A 22,097-nucleotide genomic window follows, 5' to 3' on the forward strand; every position below is an offset into this window, starting at 1 on the left:
CATTTGGTCTAATCCCCACTTGGTCTAATGCCCAGTTTGGCTAATTATCGTTTCTTCTAATGACCAAATGTTCTAATTGCAATTTTATGTCCTTGAACTTTTCCCTCTTTGTCTAATAAACTGTGGGTATTAGACGAAATGGGCATAGCCCATCTGGAAGTAGACCAACTGGTAATGAGGCTAAGTGACCATTGGACTGAATGGTCATTAGATGAACTGGTTGTAGACGAAACAGGATTACACCATGTGGGTTGAGACTAAATGGCTATTAGACAAAGTGGGAGTAGACCAAGTGATAGATTACCCTACTATCATGTTTGCAACTCTGCTTATTTCTGTAATCTTTTTTTTTTGGGGGGGGGAGCTGGGGTGTGTTTGAATGTTTATTTAGCATGAAAAAACAACAACAACAGTATTATGTCATATCACAAAGTGGTAGCACATGTACCAGTGATAAGTGAAAGTATTCTGCGAGTTTTGTTTATTCTCTTTTCATTGTCTGTACCATCATCTGGTCATGTGTGGAGAAGAGTTTATCAGTGTATGTTATATTGAAACTGTAGATTGAACATAACAGTGCATCCACTACAGCACAGTTTTGAGTGTGAGCCCATTGGTGCAAGAGACTACCAGCAATAGACACCCAATGAAGACAACTGCCCTACAGCACATGGCCCTGTGACTTTAACTCTTTCAGCACCGCCAAATCAAGATGCCATTGACATCATATGGAAACAGGTTGCCAATGGTACTGTCAGAGTTAATGTTTTTGTGCTTTGATAAGATCCAGGAGTAGCCTACACTTGGCATCTGTACTGCCTCTGTGATGCAAGCATTGTGTCCAGATTCCCTAAAGGTTCCCTCAGCCGTTTTCTTGACCACCAACATTCTGCTTTGCTTTCAGGCCAAGATCTTCGTGGGTAAAAGATGCGTGTCAAGATGTTTGAATTATGAATCACTCCACCGTTTAAAATTTGAGGCGAAATTGGAGACACATGATACCTGATGCTGTCATGCTGGGGTTTTGTTTTTTCAGTCTTCTGGTAAAACTGATGTCTGACATGAAAGCTACATGACAATATCAGCTGCTTCTCTGAGTGGGAAAAAAAATCAGTGTTTGAAAGAAAATCCTCTTTCGTGAAAACTGTTCATATTTATCAGAAGTGTTACAAGTCATGGAGTACAATTATGTTGTCAGATGTGAACCATGTAGTACAACTATGTTGGCAGATATTAACCTACAAATGAAATCTTGTGAAAATTTCGGCCATTCCTGCAGGACTATTATTGCCATCTGTGAGATAATGTGCCACAATCTAAGGGATAAGTGAAGACAACTTCCATCAGTCATCTGAAACCATGATTGAGGGTTATGAGTTTAGGGATAGGAGATGACTAGGAGGAGATGTTGGAAATCAAGTGGTTAGAATGTTGGCTAACTATTTTTCATCTCTTAATGCTGCATTAATTTTGACAGTAATATTTTTAGTTTAAGAATTGTTGCTTTTCTGTTCTTCAAATCACTTAAACTGTCAAATATGAGTTATTGGTTCTGTGAACTACTCTTATGTTCTTGTAATTATAGATTTAAAGCATTTTTATCAGTTGCCTACTTTCATGAATTTCTGTCATTGCGAGTCAGTGGTGATTATGGATCATAATGTACAAATGCCTGATAGATACATGCAAATTGTTTTGCTTGGGATGCTGTTAATGATGTATTGGGGTTTTATGTGTAGCTTAATTGAAAAAAAAAAAAGAACAGCTGTGATGCACATGGATAACTGTAGATTTGTCCAAAGCAAAAAAAGACAAAACAAACTCTGTATGTCTGCGCTAATGACACATTGCAGAGCTAGTTATAAAGACCTTTCAAGCACACAAATTGTACCAGTGTATCATCGATTATAGGGTTGTTGCAGAGGGCCTTTGGTCACAGTTTGGTATCAAGGCTATGAAACTTTGCATTCACAGTATTTCATACTGCATTCTACGCATTACATGCTGTTTTGACAATGACTTGCCAATGTTACAGATTTGTGCTCATTTTCCTGTTGTGCTAGATTGCTGATCTTTAGTTGTTCTAGTTTGATTTTGTGATGCATTTAATTTTGACTAGGTTGTGTGTGACCCAGATATTTTGTACCATATGAATTTTGCAAGAGATACAGGATAAATAGTTTGGTAAAAAATAAATATTATTTATTATAAAATTTAACAGACATTTTTAGTATTTCATTTAAGGCGGACATTCTAATCGTTGCACATTTTGCCGCTGCATGGACAGACATTTTGTGAAACTGCTGTATAAGAGCACACTCCTGTGAAAAAGTTCTCATGAAAAATGTACTTGTAATGTAGACATGACTTCATCCATCTCCCAAAGATTTGGGTATAGTCACATCTGCTGTACACATCATTACATCATTGTGTTTGACCAGTTAATGCATATTCTTATGTGTAAGATTTATCATCTGTACAATGAACTGCTAAGAGAAGAAATGTCATACTGCCCTCATGTGTTGAGTTTCATGAAGTTCTGCCTGTTAGTGTATTGCTGTTACTAAATCTGTATAACCAGTGTAGGTAGACAGTGTAGTATTGACTCAACCTGATGCTCATCTATTGCAAAACTTTGGACAAGTGTAACGGTGCAGACTTCAAAACTTGCTTTTGATATACACTGTACCTGTGAGCAGAACGCTGGTTGTCAACAATTCTGCAGCTTCGTTGGTGATGTCAAACATCAAACGAGTTAACAAACCCTGATGGAGGAGGATCACCATTATGAAAAGTCCTTATTTGAAAAGGTAAAATTGTAAATGACTGTGTTCTGGATTCCTTGGAATACACACAAACACAAACCCACATGCATGTTCATGCTCAAAAGCACACCATGCACATAAAAATCTCTCTTGCAGATGAAGATGAAATCATACGTGTTGATAATGGTGATCATTTTAAGCAAACTGACTAGTTTTTGTTCCAGATGGTTAAATACACAAACACCCATACATTCTTGGAAGTATAACTAGTCAAATTGGAATCAATCATTGATGAAACTTCAAACAGAACCAGAGACACCAGTTTGCTAAAGACTCAGTATGCAAAAAGTTGTCTAGATCTTTTGCAGATATTTGGAACTTGATCTTTTCTTTTATATTTTGTAATTAAAAGAAAAAAATTAATACATCCCTTGTTCCTTTCAGAAATTTGTGTTCTCACTGCAATATATTTTTAGGCAATTCTTCACCTTGCTTAGATGCATATTGTATTTGATGTGTGGTTTTGCAAACATGAAGGAAAAGCAATAAGCAGAATAAAAAGTCATGGTTCTAACGAACTCTGCTCCGGCTTACTGAATCGAGATCTCTACCATCTGAAAGGATTTTTTTTTTTTTTTTTCGTTGTGTTTTGGTCATGATGCAAATATAAAAAGTGAAGTCATGGAATGGCATTAACAGCCATAAGTATCAACCAACTCACTCAGAATAATGATCTTGTCATAGTACCAAGCATTCCTCATAGCTGAACATATACGGATTGTGTTATTCATATTGTCATAGCACAATTTCACGTCAGAATCTAATACATCATTACGAGATATTCATGTGGTTATCTCCTCTCCCTTGTGTGAGATTATTAGGCAAATATTTATACTGCCTGCATCTTGAAACCAAAGTTTGTGCTGAACCCACTCTTTTACTTGAAAAGTGGCAAACCTTGTGAAATGGCTTGTTGGTTTTGTTTTATTTGCTTGTCCATGTTTATTTTGATGTTTTGAATTGTTACTAGAAATTAACAATGGGCATTTGGATTTTGTAGGTTTTGATGACAAACTTCCCTTGCATTTAATGTTTCCATATCACCAGGCTTTTTTTTTTTTGGGGGGGGGGGGGCTACATTTTGTCTTACGAGGTTCCGTGACTGTCATATTTTTCAGCTGAATTTACTGGTATTTCTACCATTGTGTTATCAATTTTAATCTGTTCATTTCACTGTAATGAGAGGATAGTGTATTGGAGTAAATAGTGAATGGCTACCTACAAAAAAAAAAAAAAAAGATTGATTTACCTACAGGTAGTCAGTGGTTAGTAGGACTAATATGATGAACTGAAAGTATCATTGAGGTCAGGAATTTAATCATTCAAAGAATACAAATCTTTGATTTATGGAGTACAATTTTTTTTTTCTAAATCACAAAATTTTGACATGGTTTGATCAGTTTTCAACATACCTGCAGTGCAATGTAGTTAGTTGAAATAATGCAAGCTCCATTTCCATGGGCAAACGGCAATGTAGAGACAAATATCCACATGTATTATTTGTATTGCAGGAAACCATGATCATAAAAAAAACAGAAATGTCTGCTGAAATGGGCCAAACTATAACAAAAGGCAAATTCAAATTTTTTTGAAGTATACAATGAACTTTGAGTCAAGAGCTGATACTGCACTCCGATTCATGTGGGTCTCTGCTTTTGGTTTTATTTGTTTCTTTTTCCAAAATGAGATGTTTGAAATTGTTCATCATGCTTGTGACCCACACACATAATTTAGAGTTAAAGGGATGGTATAGTTTTGGTTGAGATTGGGTGTCAGGTTTCCAACTTTATTGTGAGATGATTAGAAACCTCCTGTGAAATATTAAAAGCATTCAATTCTAAGAGGAATTCAAAGTCTGTTTGATTAAAATTGGTTTGGAAATGGCTGAGATATCAAACAAACAAACAAACAAAGAAATCTCAATAAAAGGTGGGACCCACCTTTTATTAGGACCACTCTGTTTTACTTTGTGTTTGGATATCTCAGTCATGTCAAAACCTATTTTCATCAAATAAACTGTGAAGTCCTATAGTATTTGATTAGTGGTTTCTAATTATCTCACATAATAATGTTAAAATCTGAATCTCCTACCTAAACCAAAACTTTACTATCCCATTAAATGAAACTTACTGTTGTAGTACCATGATTGTGAAATTCTTGTTTATCCAGTTTGTCTTCATATTAAAAAGAGATTCTGAGCCAAAAGACAGAAATTCTGTCAGGGAGATTGTATTCTAGATGAAAGTAGATATTTCATGAATTTTCTGAAGCAAGAGCCTTGTGAATGAGGAAGTTTTAGCAAAATGCCAAAAATGTTGTTTGTAGTTGTGAATTATTGTCATTCCTCTAAGATTCATGTTGTATGTGAGAAAGTCTGAGCTTCATGTGGAGAATCGTAATGACTTTGTATCAGTGACATATTGGAATACTGTGGTAGAAATTGTATCTTCAGTAATATCTGTCTCTGTTGTAGGTGGACCTGCATTGTAAAGTGCTGTAATATTGTATTGCTTGCTCAACAAAGCAACATTGTAATGACTATGGAACCAAGAGAAAGAGAGAGAGGAAAAAATGTTTGTGTTGTAATGTAATCTAACCTGATGTATAATTCAGGCTGCTTTTTCACATATGAACAGCATTGTTACAAGGAACACCTGTGCAATCATAGGAATTACAATCTTGATTATGTAATCATGAGGTAATAAGTATTGTATAAGCTTACAAAGTCAAAAAGTTTCCTCACGATCATGATGATCATATTCTATTCTTTTTTATGTATTAAGTTGGTTGATTTTATGTTTGCTGCCAACATTTACTTGTTTGTGTCTATTTAATAAAAGATTTGTTTTCTTAATGTATCTACCAGGCATATTATATGAGAGATGGTTAGAATTTGGCTGTCATACAGAGCAAGGCAGTCATAGTTTGGTAGTCCGGGCAGTGAGCAGGTTGAAAAATTCTGTCTCATATTTCATTTTTGTTGGGCGTGAATATATTTTCTTTTGTAAATATCTTTATTGCTAGTTGTAAGTACGAAAGTATGTGCCAATACTTACATTAATTTGTAATGAACTGATTTTCTGCAAGTTTGCAGATATTTGCATGCCTAACAAGATTTCTTTGTTTCATCTGATCTTTTTTTTTTTTTTTGTATTTACTCAAGGGTAAATGGACTGTTTAAATAATTGCAAGTATGGTAGCTTTTGCTGGTAATGAAATAAAATTGGTAAACCCAGAATGTGCGCTTCTTATTGCTTTCATATTTATTGTCATCTCACTGGAATTCACTGACAAAATGGAATATGATGTTGATTACTCCATCTAAAACTAATGAACGTACATTTGAGCCTTCCAAAGCCTTGTACATGTATGTTAATGTTGTGATTAGTTGATAGTTACTCATACCTCTTGTATGTATATTGGACTGTGTGCATTTAAATCTAATTTCTATAACTCTCTAATCTGTATGTTCATACAAAACTGTAACTCTTGCTTCTATCTGCAGATTTTTTTTTTTACTATAAGTGTATATATGCACATATGTATTTGTATATACACATACACACACACAAACACACACATACACACACACACACACACACACACACATATATATATATATATATATATATATATATATATATTTAATTATTTATTCAGATATATATATTATTCATGCATGTATACAGTCAAACCTCCTGTAGTGACCACCTGCCTAATGGAGCCAACAGCCCCAGATTTGGTTTCTCCTAGAAGACGAAAGAGTGCACAATTACTGCCCAATGAGTGTGGTCAGTAATGAGGTTATGAGAGCTTGATGGGTTTTGCATCAAATATCTATAATGCGACTGGATTTGAGTCTACAGAGGGCAACCAGTGATTATTTGAAGGGGATGGGCAATTGGGTAATTCAAATTTCTTTACATGAAGTATAGATGCAGACACATTACATGTGATGTAAATGTCATTGTGTAGAACATTGTAAATTCCTATCAGAGTGGCGTGCACATTATTGCTTCCCTTGATCAGTTATTGTTGAAAAGTTTGACAGTATACATTGTATGCTTTCTTGAAACTGTGAATGTGTGTCTCTGTGTATATTGTGATTGATAGTCTATTTTTTTAACTAGGAGAGTAACAAAAAAAAAGAAATGTATAGATGAAAGAAGCTTTAAGAGTAGTGAGTAAAACTAAAGGCATATAGAACCAAGTGGAGTTCATGAAAGAGAACAGAACTCTATAGATTAAATTTTGAAATCCTTGCAAGCAAAAATATGCAAAGCAGAATGAGTGAATCGTTGGCACCACCAGACTAGATTATGAACCATAGATAAATGACTCTTAAAGGACAAGTCCACCTTCATGTACATATGGATTGAGTGAATGCAACAATATTAGTAGAACACATCAGTGAAAGTTTGGGGAAAATCCGACAATCCATTCTGAAGTTATAAATTTTTAAAGCATCTGCGCAATCACTGCTGAATGAGGAGACTACTACAGTGTATGATATCACATGCGTACAACAGTATAAAGAAAATAAACAGAGAATTTCACAAAACTTTGTTTTTTTTAACATTTCTTCGACTCGTTACTGACGTATATTAAGGGAAATATTATTCCCCTTGCCTTCTGAAAGAGAGAAGTCAAGTGTTCTTTTGTTATGCGAGAAAAGTGAAAATATGTTGAATTTTCCTTATACTTGCTTTATATCGTACTCATGTGACATCGCAAGCTGTAGTAGTCTCCTCATCCAGCCGTGACTGAGGAGAAACTTCAAAAATTCATAACTGTTGAACGGATTGTCCGATTTTTCTCAAACTTTCACTGATGTGCTCTACTAATATTGCTACATTCACTCAACCCACATGTCTATGAAGGTGAACTTGTCCTTTTAGGTCTTTATTTTGTGCAAAGCAACAGGTGGCTTTTGAAAAGAAAAAGATCAGTTAACATAAATTACCCCAATTCTGAGTGAGTGACAACATAATGTGCCATTGATTAACTTTGCTTTCCAAGACCAAAAAAGTTTCAACCTTTTGAATTTGAACTCGCAGCAGGGATTCATACCATGTATCAACAAGACCTTGTTTAAGCTCAACATTCAAGACAATGGCTGGTGTTTTCACATGACTCTGATGTCACTATGGAGACAGATGTGTTCTTGGCTTTGGATATGACTGGACTTGCTGCTTTTCTATAGTTGAGCAAGCTGGGGGCCATTTGCTTGAGATTTGCCAAGTTCATTTAAAGTAGGCAAGAGTTAAACTTTACATCAACACAAACACTTTAATACCTACCTTTGTCAAATACACTCATTATGTATCATATGTATGTTTGTGTGTGTGTATTGACAGAAGACATAACTGAACAATAGCTGCTAAAACAGGTTTGGATCGTACACAAAATACAAACATTGAGATTTAGTTTTTATATGGTTAGATAGAAAATATTCCCAATATGAAATAAAGATAGGATGCCTCAGTAATAATAGTGTTGACATAGCAATAACTGGAAATATATTTCTAGTTCCCCACAAATTTCACTCAGCTCCAGGTTCTATTCAAATGCTTTCTCTCTTTTTTTTTTCCTTTGGTGCAATTTTTCTTTTCTAAAAATACTACTTTCCTCATTGGCATTGTAACAAACTCTATTAAACTAAGTGGCAAAGTGCATCCCCAAAGCAACCACATCTTGCTGAGGTTACATCCATGTCATGGCAGTCAGTATGAGACATGGGAATGTATTTGTGTCATTAGCTTTATCAGGAAGGAGAAAAGACTGTGTTCCTTGCTTTTTATTTGAATTATGGGGAGAGAAAAGAGTTTGAAAGTGTGGTAATTATACTAACATGATGTTGAATTCAGAACATTTTCCCAAAGTAATTTTATTAGACTCTTAATTTTTTAATTCATTTGCTGATTCAGTGTTATCCAAAAGATTTCTATATTTTCTTTTAGTCCTGTGTGTAGATGATTTTGATAAACTCAGAATTATTAAGGTATGAGCAATTCAAACATTCAGGGTGAGCACCTGCTTTTCATGTATAATGGTGGTATGATTAGGCATGAAAGAATTATGTGGTGTTACTGATATTCTGATTAAGGATGGTGTTATTTCTAATACGAAGCAAAAGATCTTTCAAGACTATTTTGACTCCTCTTTCAGGAACCAAAAATGATCAAATAATGTGTAGATTGTTAAAATCTATAAGAGAATGTAGGAGTAACTGTGCTGGCCTCACTCCCAACCTGTCTGCCGTCTGCCAAAGGGCACATGGGCAAGTCTTGAGTGATTATCAGGATGTAGTTAACACATTCCGAGGTATTCCGAGATGATTAGAGTCTTTCATACACAATACCACTAATAGTGTCATATCTCAAGGCACAAATACTCCCAGCCGGTCTATCTTATCTCTTGTTGGTGCTTTACAAATATAATTCTAGGGCTAGCAGTGAGTGACTTAGTGACTGTACCTCAGAGATTTAAACACACTCCTGCAGATCTTCACCTCTCTGGCTAATGTCTTTCCATTGTGTGTATCTGGTCTATTTTTCTCTCTGCTGCATCTTTCCTGCTGTATCTATGTAATTTCCTGCTATCGTGAAAAGGTCATAATTATACTTGCAAATTTATCAGCAGTGATAGTAATAGTAGTAGTAGTAGTAGTAGTAGTAGTAGTAGTAGTAGTAGTAGTAGTAGTAGTAGTAGTAGTAGTAGCAGTAGTAGTAGTAGTAGTAGTAGTAGTAAAGTAGTAGTGGAAGTAGCATAAGTAGTAGTAATAGTAGTATGTAGTAGTAATAGTAGTAGATGAGGAATAAGTGATAGTGTATTGTGTAGTGATGTGTTGGCTCAGTGAGTAGAGCGGCTGCCCTCACAATCGGGAGGTCGTGGGTTCAAACCCCGGCCGCGTCATACCAAAAGACGTTAAAAGATGGGAGTTGCTGCTACCTTGTTTGCCGTTCAACAGTTGAAAAGGTTAGAGCAACGTCGATCTGGCGCTGCTCAGTGGCTGCCGGGCCCACGATCAATTGGGCAAAAAGAATTTCCATTCTCGGACAATAAAATTTGGAGTTTATATCCAAAACAATTATTATTATTATTATTAGTTGCAGTGATGTAAGTGGATGCTGCTACTGCATGAGAAATAGAAGTGTCAAGACAATATTTTAATGAAAAGGTAAGAAAACTCTTTTTAGATAAAATATAATAGCAGGTATTATGATGAAGGTAACAGAATGCAGGGAACAGGAAAAAAAAGAACTTGAGGGAAATGTATGAAGTGTGCTTCTGTTGAGACATCTGAAAAAAGTTTGTGACAAATTTGAATAGTGCATAGCAAGATTGAGATATTTTCAATGATCAAAATCAAATAATGAAGGGGGAAAAGGAGATTTCGTTTTGGAACTTAAATAGATTCACTCATACTCCACTGATTCAATATTTTAAGATATTCCAACAGTTGAAATTGTATTGTTTGGGGAACATACCAGCATTGATTATTAATTTACAGAATTTAAATGGAGGAGTTATAACTTAAAAATAAAATGTGAGCATTACAAATGACTGATACGTTTCCCTGTTGCATCAATACCAATTTTGAGAAATTAAACATCAAATTATTGAAGTTATTATTTGATTAGCAAAGACTGAAATGATGGTAAGAAACTGATAGCAGGAAACATCCATGGTAATCAAACAAGGATTCTTTCAGTCTCACTGGGACTAAATGTTGTTATAGCGATGAAAGACTCTCCAATGACAGACCCGGAGGCTTCTCGCAGGAAGTGAGAGTGTCTTGGATTCAATGTAGTAAGTGTCTGCAGGATATGATTGTAATTCTGATCTGAGTTGCCATGGTAATAAATTCATAAACAAACATTCCTCAATCCATTGGCTGGTTAAATCTCAACAGTCCACCATGGAGTATGCCAATGTTTGTAACTCGGCCAATGATCATCCAGAACTGTGGAGCGATGTTGAGAGAGAGAGAGGGAGAGAGAGAGAGAGGGAGAGATAACCCGTTATCAGTGCTGTGTTGCTGTGATCTAAACGTGTTCACATTGACCTCAAACCAGCTGAGATTGAACAGATAGAATACTAAAATTGGAATACAGTCCACATGTTTACAAAGTGTACCATGTCACATGTTGAAGGCATGAGTTGGGTGGAGCCTTTTGAAGAAGGATACACGTAACTTTGGAGTGATTCCAGCTGCTGATATTTGGTAATCTTTGGTCTTTGCAATCATATGTACATGATAACCCAACAAGATATTTGTTAATTATCCTTTGCTGTCCTTTGTTCATGCCTTTTTCTATTCACATGCCAGTTTTTATGCCTCCGCCACGAAGTGGTGCCGGAGGCATTATGTTTTCGGGTTGTCCGTCCGTCCGTCCGTCCGTCCGTCCGTCCGTCCGTCCGTCCGTCCTTCCGTCCGTCCGTAATGAATTTTGTGGACAAGGTAACTATCGAAACCTGTTGAGGTATTCTAATGAAACTTGGCATGTATGTGTATTAGGGGGTGAAGTTGTGCCTATCAACTTTTGGGTGCACATGCTCAAGGTCAAAGGTCAAAAGGTCAAGGTCAAATACATAAAATTTCACTATTTCCACCATATCTATTGAATGCCTTAAGATATTTTCTTGAAACTTAGTGTATACGTGTATTACCCAATTAAGATTCTCTGGTTAAAGTTTGGGTCATGAGGTCAAAGGTCAAAGGTCAAAAGGTCAGGGTCAAATACATAAAATTTCACTATTTCCACCATATCTATTGAATGCCTGAAGATATTTTCTTGGAACTTAGTGTATACATGTATTACCCAATTAAGATTCTCTGGTGAAAGTTTGGGTCATGAGGTCAAAGGTCAAAGGTCAAGTGGTCAAGTAGAAATATTAAAACTTCTTTTTTTTCTCTGTACCTTGGAAAATTGTTCAAGGTATCTTCATGGAACATAGTATATACATGTACTGACTGGAAGTGATTATCTAGAGAATATAGGGTTCATGGGGTCAAAGGTCAGGGGTCAAAGGTCAAGTGCAAGACTTCAAAATTTTACTATTACCCTCATATTTATGCAATATTTTTTTACACTTGGTGTATGCGTGTGTAACCTAATAGAAATTCTCTGGAAAGTTCTTTTTTTTTTCTCTTTTTGCCTCAAAGGTCAAAAGGTCAAAGATCAATTGAAAATGCTGAACTAACTTTTTCCTCCATATCTCGGAAGTGGCTCAAGTTACCTTGAAACTTAGTACATATTATGCATGTTCTACCTGAAAGTAATTATCTCATGAATTTTAGGGTCAAGGGCCAGATGAAAATGGTAACAATTTACTATTCAATTCAGAAATTGCACTTTTTCTCCACACCTGTACCTTGAAAATTACTCAATGCCTAAATGTATGAATGGTTCAAAGTCAAGTTAAAGTCCTTAAATCCCTAGATACATGCTCTCCTATTCATCCAATTAAACCTACGTCAAGGAAGGTGAACATTCAACACATTTGTGACAAACTTGTCATTCCAATATTTTGCCAATTTTGTGAAAATGTAATCACACAGTGTCCACATGTACTATCTAGACCTATTGGGAAAATCATGCATTATGGCGGAGGCATACCAGTCGCCAAAGCGACATTTCTAGTCTCTGTCATGTACCAAGAAATTAATCATGATAGAGACATGTTTGGGTTTGTTTGTTTGCTTCTTGTTGTTTTATTTTTTTCACTTGGCATCCTCCCTCTTCCTCAGTCCACATTTAAGAAGAAATCCACCCTAAAACTAAATAAACTTCATTCAAGAGAAACAGGTAAAATATTCCTAAAAAACGATACAAAAATGACAGAAATGGGATAAGAAATAAAGAAGATCATATGACACTTTGAAATTTCACATTTTTTCAGAGAGTGTTTTTTGATCAGTCCTTACAAATATTCAAATGAGTGAGTTTATGATGGTTTACCCTCACAATTTTTCATGTATGTTATACTGTATACGCCATAAATTTTCGCGCATCGGGACTTCACGACAATTTCGCGAGTGGTTAAATTCACGATCGTGGAGTCTTGTACTGAACAGAGAAATTTATATGGGTATGTCACATTCACATTGGCATTAGAGTCAATATTTTGGCGTGTTTTTAATTTTGCGAATAGCAGCTGACTCGGGAAATATTTGGCGTATACAGTATATGAAATTCTGAAAAATTGTCATTTGTAGCTAATACAAGTAAATGCATGTTCCTATGACATGTATCAGTTAAAATTTCTTCTTTTTTACTTTGGGTGGTTTTTAAGACAAGCTGTATATTTATACAGCTGAAATATGAGATTTTTGTTATTTCTGTATATGAAATGAATAAGAAATTGTGAGAGCGTGACATCATCAACTTGCTGATTTGAATATTTATAAGGACTGGTCAAGAAATGTTTTCCATAAAAATGTCACGTCTTCCTTATATCATATCCAATTTTTGTCATTTTGTATCATTCTGTAGGAAATATTTTTCTCTTTCATTTGAAGTTTGTTTATTTTGGGGGAGGATTTCCTCCTTAGGATCAGGGTAGGGGATCAGGGTAATTTTGCAAACTTCTAATACTTCTTATTTATTCAAGTTTCAACAGAACACTAGAAAATTTCATTGGTATAGCTCATGTTCCTGACAGGTAGTTTTATAGCATGATGAATATATGTGAATTTCTGAAACATGAAACAATGTAGTCATTTGGGATATTAAAGTACAGTATGTTATATGGCTGTATTGCAGTTGTTGTATTCCTGTGACATGTAACTTAAGTCTTAATATGTATGTTTTCAAGTGCTCTTGGTGAAAATAAAATAATCTCTTGTTTAGAATGTAGGACTGCCAGCTCAAAATCCACAAAAAGTAGGACAAGAAGAATGTCCTCTTTTCTACATAGTTTAAAGAAGTAAGCCTAAGCTCTAAAGTGATATATAACTTGTTAGAATTGGATAATCCAACCATTTAAAAAGTGATTGAAAGAGAGAGCTAGGATGCACAGTTTCATAAAAAGGGGGAAAAGAATATATTAAGATTTGGTCACTGAGTTGTGCTGTGCAGAAGTATCAATGAAATTGTATTCTATTTCCCAATGAAAGCAGTGCTTGTGTGGAAAAAAAAAAATGGTTCGGAAAACAGCTTATATCTCAACGGTAGTAAATGATGGAATTTCTTCTTTTTTTTTTTTTTAGTAATTGATATTCATGTTTAGGTTTTATTGAATGAAATCTTCTGTTGTCATAATGAGAAATGTTTGGGTTTTTTTTTCAGAATTTGTTAGAAACAAATCTGTATAGGGATGTTTCTTTAACACTAAGAGGAACAGTTTTAATAGGAAATACAAAATTTTGATGTACAGGGATTCAAGCTGAAGTAATGATTCATTTAATTTGAAAAAAAAAATATTAGCAGCCCAAGGGCAGAAAATAGTGTGTTTGCAATGTAAAAACACATAAAGATTTATCATTCATGAAGAAATGATATAAGAAAGTAGAATGAGAATGTGTGTTACAATAGAAGTACATGTATATACAATACGTGAGTACTATTGAGAATATAAAGATTCAACTGAAAATTTAAAGTGAAATGAAATGATAATGCAATTTTTGTTACAATTAGAATAAAAAAGAAATGTTATAAAATTACAAGGCATAATTCAATAAATCTATGAAATGGGGTATAAATGCACTTTTTCGTGAGTACATACACTAAATACACCTACTCTTACTCAAGTCTGTAGCACATTCCAGCCCCCAGTTGCATTGCAGGAGAGCCATAATATGGTTGCTGTGCAGTTCTTGTTGAATTAGATAATTTTCTCAATTTCTGTATCATTTATGCTGAACAAAAAACACTCAAAACTTTTACAAACTTTTAAAAACACATAAAGATTTATCATTCATGAAGAAATGATATAAGAAAGTAGAATGAGAATGTGTGTTACAATAGAAGTACATGTATATACAATACGTGAGTACTATTGAGAATATAAAGATTCAACTGAAAATTTAAAGTGAAATGAAATGATAATGCAATTTTTGTTACAATTAGAATAAAAAAGAAATGTTATAAAATTACAAGGCATAATTCAATAAATCTATGAAATGGGGTATAAATGCACTTTTTCGTGAGTACATACACTAAATACACCTACTCTTACTCAAGTCTGTAGCACATTCCAGCCCCCAGTTGCATTGCAGGAGAGCCATAATATGGTTGCTGTGCAGTTCTTGTTGAATTAGATAATTTTCTCAATTTCTGTATCATTTATGCTGAACAAAAAACACTCAAAACTTTTACAAAGTGATCCCAGCACATTACTTTGACACTTTGTGCAAACTAGAAATCTGGCAGTGCAGCAAAAGTTTCAAACTTCAGCAATTCCAGATTTAGAGGGATAAGTGCTCAGGTAGGCACCGTTGTGACTACGTGACGATCCATGTGAAATAATTTGTTTTCATTTTTGTTTCAACCTTTTCTGTTAAATAGTATATTTGCATATCCCCTCTTAAGCATGATTGGAGTAAAAATATTTGCTTTTCATTAAAGAGTCCCCTCACTACCAAGCCACCACATTCATATAATATCAATCCAATCTGCTTTCGGTACCCAACCATGTTAAGAAAATAATTGTTTTCAGGTACGCAGTTTGTAAATCTAAGCATGTGAAATAGGAAACTTAGTTTCTCACCAGGAGGAACCCAGTACATTGTATCATTACTGTGATGACAATGTAATGTATCAATATCATTGGCAAGTTGATCTGGTAAGATAAGCATTGCCAGGTTTCATCAGCTCCCACCCCATTTTCACTCCCCCTCTCTCTCTCTTCCATGAGTATCATGTTAAATCCCCTTGATTTATTGTAATGATGGTAATTATTATCAGTTTGAGTACAAAACCAGTCAAGCTCTTTGCTTATTCTTGGCGACCGTTCTGTATGAAAATTGATATGTAATGGACATAATCATGATGCATCATTACAGATGTATATGTAATAAAAATTGCCAAAATTGTACAAAGTGACAGTACCATGTAATACATTGTACCATTTGTGTATAGATAATGTTTGATAAAGTTGCTGGAAGTGATTGAATTTTAAAGGAATGCAATACAGAGCCATGTTACATGTTACAGCCAGTAGAATACAGACCTAACAGTAAACACAAATGTTGCTTTCCATATCAACAGACTTGCCATCTGTGCGTACTGCATAAAGTTTACTGACCCTATCAGTTAGGTGAGGTGCACTCTTTATTAGGTAACAACTCTATCTCTCTCACCAGTCCCACTGTATACAAACTACATTTCTAAATCTCTGTTAGAATGTGTTCATCAGTTTATACAATGCAATTTTTGGGGTAAACTGTACTATTTTGAGACCATCATCCTCCCCCCCACCTTCTTTCCCAAGAACTGGTCTTCAGACAAGGATGATGATTATGTATACCACCTGTAGGTCGGTCAGTGTGTGACTTGGTTTTGGTGACGCCCTTCACCAACCTTTGCCTCCCGTTATCTCTTCTCCTCCTTCACTCATTAACCAGCAAAGGTCTGAATCCAGAGTACGCTGTGAAGCTAACCACGCCAAGGTACTAGTAGCTACTGGACTATACCATTGTAGTCATTAGGGGAGGTAGATCTGAACACATTTAGAGGGGTAAGTGGATACTAAATAGAGCACTTGTCTATAATCTGAGTTGTAGTAAGCATCGATGAACTTTATGCAAGACCTTTCTTTTCAAAGTAGGCCACATAGCTTTATTCACGCAGATTGTAAACTCATTTTGATTATTCATCTCCATACACTGAATTGTAGAACCAATGCATTTTGTCTCAACATGATAATATATTTCTAAAAATTTATGATATTAGTTCTAAGATATATATATAAGCAAATATGGAATCATGAAATATTTGAAAAGGTGAATTATAAAACCAGAATTTCATTATCTTATATAATGACATGAATAATGCAAATTTAGGAATGTAAGAAAAGTCTCAAGCTTGTAAAGCAAAATGGTACAAGGTAAAACTCAAATTATGAAGAGATGCGTCTGAAGTTTAGTCTCATATTACATTTGAGATAAATACATAAAAAATGGCTAGAAATGCAAAAAAAAAAAGTATAGCAAATATATGGCAAGTACAAGTAAGATCGAGTGCAAATCGATCTGCTAACTAAACCAAAAAATTTTGCAATGTTTGACAGAACTTGTTGGAGCTGACATTATTTATGTTGATTTTAGACCGATAAGCTAGTAGATTTAATCTCTATTGTATAACATCGCACTTTGATGTGATGGTGAAACCCCTTTTCCAAAATGGTTTAACCCAGCCCTCTCAAGCACATTTTTAGCCCTTCCTGCCTGTGCAATCAGACAGAAATCTCTACAAAACTGTGTCATACCTGAGAGTTGTAGCTCATATCTAAGCACCTCTTCCAACAAGACGAAAGGGAGGTTTGCTATCAATTTGTCTCCCTCAGTGTTACTTCTTCTACAGCAACAATCAAGGATGGGAAATCTAGTGTAAACATCGTCAATATACTCGAGGGTGCAGCCTTAGGGGCCATAAAACTGAAGAGTCGTCAAGTGGTGAGTGTACTCAATTATTTTGCCAATTAAATTGCCAAAAAAAAAGTATGTATGCTTGACATCACCCATTTAACATGAATCATTAATGCTCTTGTATTAGTGTTTTTATTATCTGACTTCTATGTCACTAAAACATATGAATCTGAGAACAGTGTATCATCATTTGTATACATCATGTTATGTTTTTTAACTTTATTAATGGCTCAAGTAATTTCTTTTACATTATTTCTTAAGTGAAGTTTATTGTCACATAGACAAGTGAATACACTCAGACCTATAGTTTGGTGTAGTTTATGTTGACTAGTTTAACAGCTTTATTAACTCTTTATGTGCCATGGTGGCAACCCCCTGTGTGCCACATTATTCTTAGACACCGACGTAGTCATGCTTTTGAGAAAACGTTCTGTTTTTTTCAAATATGTGTAACTTTTGCAGATTTCTGTTGACTTGGAAATATAGCGAGCAAAGTTGTAGAGAAAATGCCAAACTTTGCTTTAATGTAAATTGTACGTCAAATCTATATTTGTTTTTCTTTCAAATGACCCGCAGTAGCTACATTACAGTAAAGGTATGACTTTTGCACCCAAAACAGTCGAAGAAACTTAGAATTTACACGCAAATCCATTAGGGAACACCAATTGGGAGAAAATCGCCACATAGAATGCAAGCAAAATATGCGATGAACAGAATCGTGAGAAACACTTTCATTGTACTATGGCATTTGGCAAATTATCGATCGGTGTGGGCGGGTTTGTACGGTTTGAGCAGAGTCTGCAAAGTTGGCACGCCGTCGACTGAGCTGGGAGTGCAAACGTGTCACTTGAAGAGTTAAAGAACTACCAACTACATTATACTTGGCATTTTTATCATAGAAATTTATTGGGTAGAAGACCGTAAAGCTTGTGACTTAGGAAGCAAAAGGCATCATTGTGTAAACACTTTCACATCTTGTGAAGATGTTTAATTTTTCTTGAATGCGACGTCTGGTATGTGTGTATGTTTTGTACACCATCTCCAAAGTATGACTTATCTAGCCACATGAATATGAGAAATGTAATAAGGATTTACATTATTATGCACATGGTTCCAGTGAAAAGAATGCTAACACATTACTAGCTTGTAGTACCATACACATTAGTGAAGTTTGAGGAATATCGGACAGCCCATTAAAAAAATATTAATATTTGTAGTTTTTGTGTATCGCCATGTGTCATCACTGGATAAGAAAAGTACAGCAATTTCTGATATCAGAGGAGGGCACTGATATACACAAAATCCAAAGAGAATTCAACAATGAAATTCTTTTAATGAAAAGTACACAATCCCTTCACTTGTTACTGACATATGTTGATGGTGGCATCATTCCCCCTGCCTTTTGAAAAAAGATAAGTCAAGTGCTCTTTCATCATGCGAGAAAAATCAAAATATGTCTTGATATTTTCTGTATACTATCAGCTTACCATGACATCTCAAAGTGTGGTGATCTTCTTATCCAGTGGTGACAGAATATAGATTTAACCAAACTTTTAAATTGCTGATCTAAGAATTTCCCCCAAACTTCCAATTATGTGCACTACTGTTGATTTTCATTGCAACTGATTGACAATTGCCCTACATCGACGTAAATAATTGACTGTTGATTTTGTGCATTCACATGCTCCACAAATATATTTACGCAAAGTCCCCTTCAAACCCTTTTTTTAACAGTGTTATCTTTTATGTGTTACTGCATTTAGCTATTTTAGGATTTTACTTATTTACTAATATTGGCCAATACTGGAGGAAAATAATTGCTTAACATAGTGTTTACTAATATATTGACGCCATATTTTCATAATGGCAAACTGTTTTGTGAAGTAGAAGCTATCATGTAATATTAAATGCGTAGGAAAGAGAGAAGAAGAAACATATATGGATATATATCTGTCTTAAGGTTACTCTGCCAAGTCAGCCATTCTGGGTTTTGTCTTACCCCCCCCCCCCCCCCCAAGAATATCAGCCAACCATTTTACAGGAAGTGTAATGGAAATGACCGACAGAGGGAAATAGTAGGTCCTAAATCCTCAGGGATTCTCAATAGGAAACATAAATCAGATTAACCAGTTCCTGGATATGAAAACATAGTGACTTGGGGAACAGTGGGGAACAAGGTTTGCCAATCTTTAATCTCTCACAGGTGTTAAATTGGAAATGATTTGAAATATGCTGTGCTTTTATATTTGTTCTATCTTGGTTCACTTTTATATTACCTATCAGATGAGAAGTAGCCATATTTTATGGATCTCAAAGAAGAGAATGAATGAAGAGGATGTTGTTGGGATTGTGTGCATATGCAATGGTATTCTTTGACTGACATTCATTTTGGTTGCTAAAAGTCTATATAAATTACATCATTTCAGATTCTAGAAGACATTTGATCCAAATATCAAGATTGATCATCTATGAAATACTAGCTCATTACTTCTATCTTCTATGTACTTGTAATTTGAAATTATTTTTCCAAATTTAAAGATTCGTTCAAACCATTCTAAAAATTTAGATTCAATTTTGATCACCAAGTTTGCTGCAGGCCCTATGTATAGCATTACTCCTAATAAGTTTATTTGCAATGCTTGTTTGTGCTGACAAAGTGATTCTCACAACATCATTAATCTGTATTACTGTGAAGTGTTCTTACATGTGATGTAGACTCTTTGAATGCCTTTATGTTTTAGAAAATAATTGTACTCATATCAGCTCATTGTTCAAGATAATTTATTTTTTTAAAGCTCTATTGTGTCAAAAACAGCAAAATTCTCAAGAGATCAGCTTCAGATTTGCAGTTTCCTCTCTAGAAATTTTGGGAAGAGTTATTTTATGGCCAATCAGTCGATTGATTGCTGCCCTGGTGACCTGAGAATCACGGGTCTGGAGTATCAGGCTGTTTTATGCACACATCCTGGTCTCAATAGCTGAGGTAGCATCAATCACAGGGAAGGAAACGAGAGTGGTTTGCCTGAGAAAGTCGTCACAAAGGTGAAGTGACATAAACAAAGCTACCTTCCCACACTCTCTGACAGAGATACCATATCAACTTGCTCTTCTGAATCTTAATCACTTATTTTTACTCATAAATTTGAGTTCCTGATAAAAGTAATAATAATGATTTCTATCTTTGTCTTTAAACATGGCTAACCTTTGATGTGTTTAATCAAATTTGTGCTTTCCAGGGCATAATAACAGTAATCATGATCATAACAATAATCATAGCAGAAATAATGATAGTGATACTTGATGATAATAACAATGGTAATTTTAATGATAATTCTGCCATCCCATGACAAAAGGACAAAATTGATATTTTTTTCTTGATTTTAGGATATTTTTGTAGGCTCCACATGATGTTGAAGAAATTGAGGTCACATGACCCCTAATTTCTGAAACATAGACACATCTAAAGGAATCAACTCTACAGATTTCCTCATAAAACTATCACATTTTTCTTCATTTACATATAAACTCATTCCACATTGTTACTTCCTTTTGTCATGGGATGGCAGAATTGTAGTTGAGTTCTATAGCGCATGTAAGAATCAATTTTCCTGTGTGCATGATTGCATCTCACGTTTTTGCAGTTCATGTATTTCTTTGACTATTAATGTAATGTACAGAACCTCTCTTTCAGAACATCTTTGAAATATTAATTGGCAATTCAGTACAAAATATCAATTAATTTTCATTTCTTAAAGAAGTATTAAATGAAGTAATGATCTTTGTGACAAGTGACATGCATCTTGTGAAATATAAACACACTCTGTATTTCAGTAATGTAAAGGAAGTATACAGATCCATAAACTCCCCCATACTATCATCTTAATTTCATACAGAGAAAAAAGTGAGAGAGAGAGATAGGAAGAGAGAGATAGAAAGAAAGACAGAGGGAGAGAATAAGAACCAGTTGTGTTAGTAGTGATATCATACGGAGGTAAAAGGAGAGAAACATTCGGTACCTTAAAGCTCAAATGCCTTCTGTTGAGGAGAGATAAGTTGTGGTGATGGATCAAGTATCTGACGATACTGATTAAGGGAAGTTCATCCATTAGCATGCTGTCCAAAGTTCACTCTGTACAGAGGTGACTTCCAGCGAATCAGCCATTGTTGGTTTGTTAATTATCTCCCAATGGGAAGGTACTGTCTTACAGGATCTACAGGTATATCATTTCTCACTCCAATTATAAGCACCTGTAATGTGTCATTTACCAGAAGGTGAGGGTCTATTTCTTAATTGATTGATTTTTCATTCACATTGTTGAAACAATTTGCCAGTAAGTTGTCACTTTAATAGTGAAAAATTAGAAGTAAAAAAGTGAAAATTATTGACAATGTAGCTGTAATTGCTGACTGAATAATTTTGTACCGCAATATAAAGTCATAAAATGAAGAATGTGCAGATTGTAAGGAACTCCAGTCACTCAGGACCTAAATTAGATCTGTAGTCAACACTCTGTTAAAATCATTATTTTTTTCTTTCTCTTGAATCTCTTTTCCAGAGATAAAAGACGCAAGAAATTTTGATTACCAGAACTGGGCATTGCAGAAGCCACCTTTCATACTAGTGGTGTTAACAACTCCTTGATAAGTAAGTTGAATAGTGTTGAAATTTGTCCTCTTCT

General features: G+C 34.9%; 1 protein-coding gene across 1 annotated transcript in view; it reads left to right on the top strand.

Moving 5' to 3' along the window:
• Positions 1-17,355: 17,355 nt before the first annotated feature.
• Positions 17,356-22,097, top strand: part of LOC140244638 (ATP-binding cassette sub-family C member 5-like) — a 28,321-nt gene continuing 23,579 nt past the window's right edge. Inside the window, exons 1-2 of the mRNA XM_072324258.1 lie at positions 17,356-17,445; positions 21,975-22,063. The gene's annotated coding sequence lies outside the window, so the exon portion shown is untranslated. The remainder of the gene's footprint in view (positions 17,446-21,974; positions 22,064-22,097) is intronic.

The sequence above is a fragment of the Diadema setosum genome, chromosome 21, assembly GCF_964275005.1.
Source record: "Diadema setosum chromosome 21, eeDiaSeto1, whole genome shotgun sequence".
NCBI classification, from domain to species: Eukaryota; Metazoa; Echinodermata; class Echinoidea; order Diadematoida; family Diadematidae; genus Diadema; species Diadema setosum.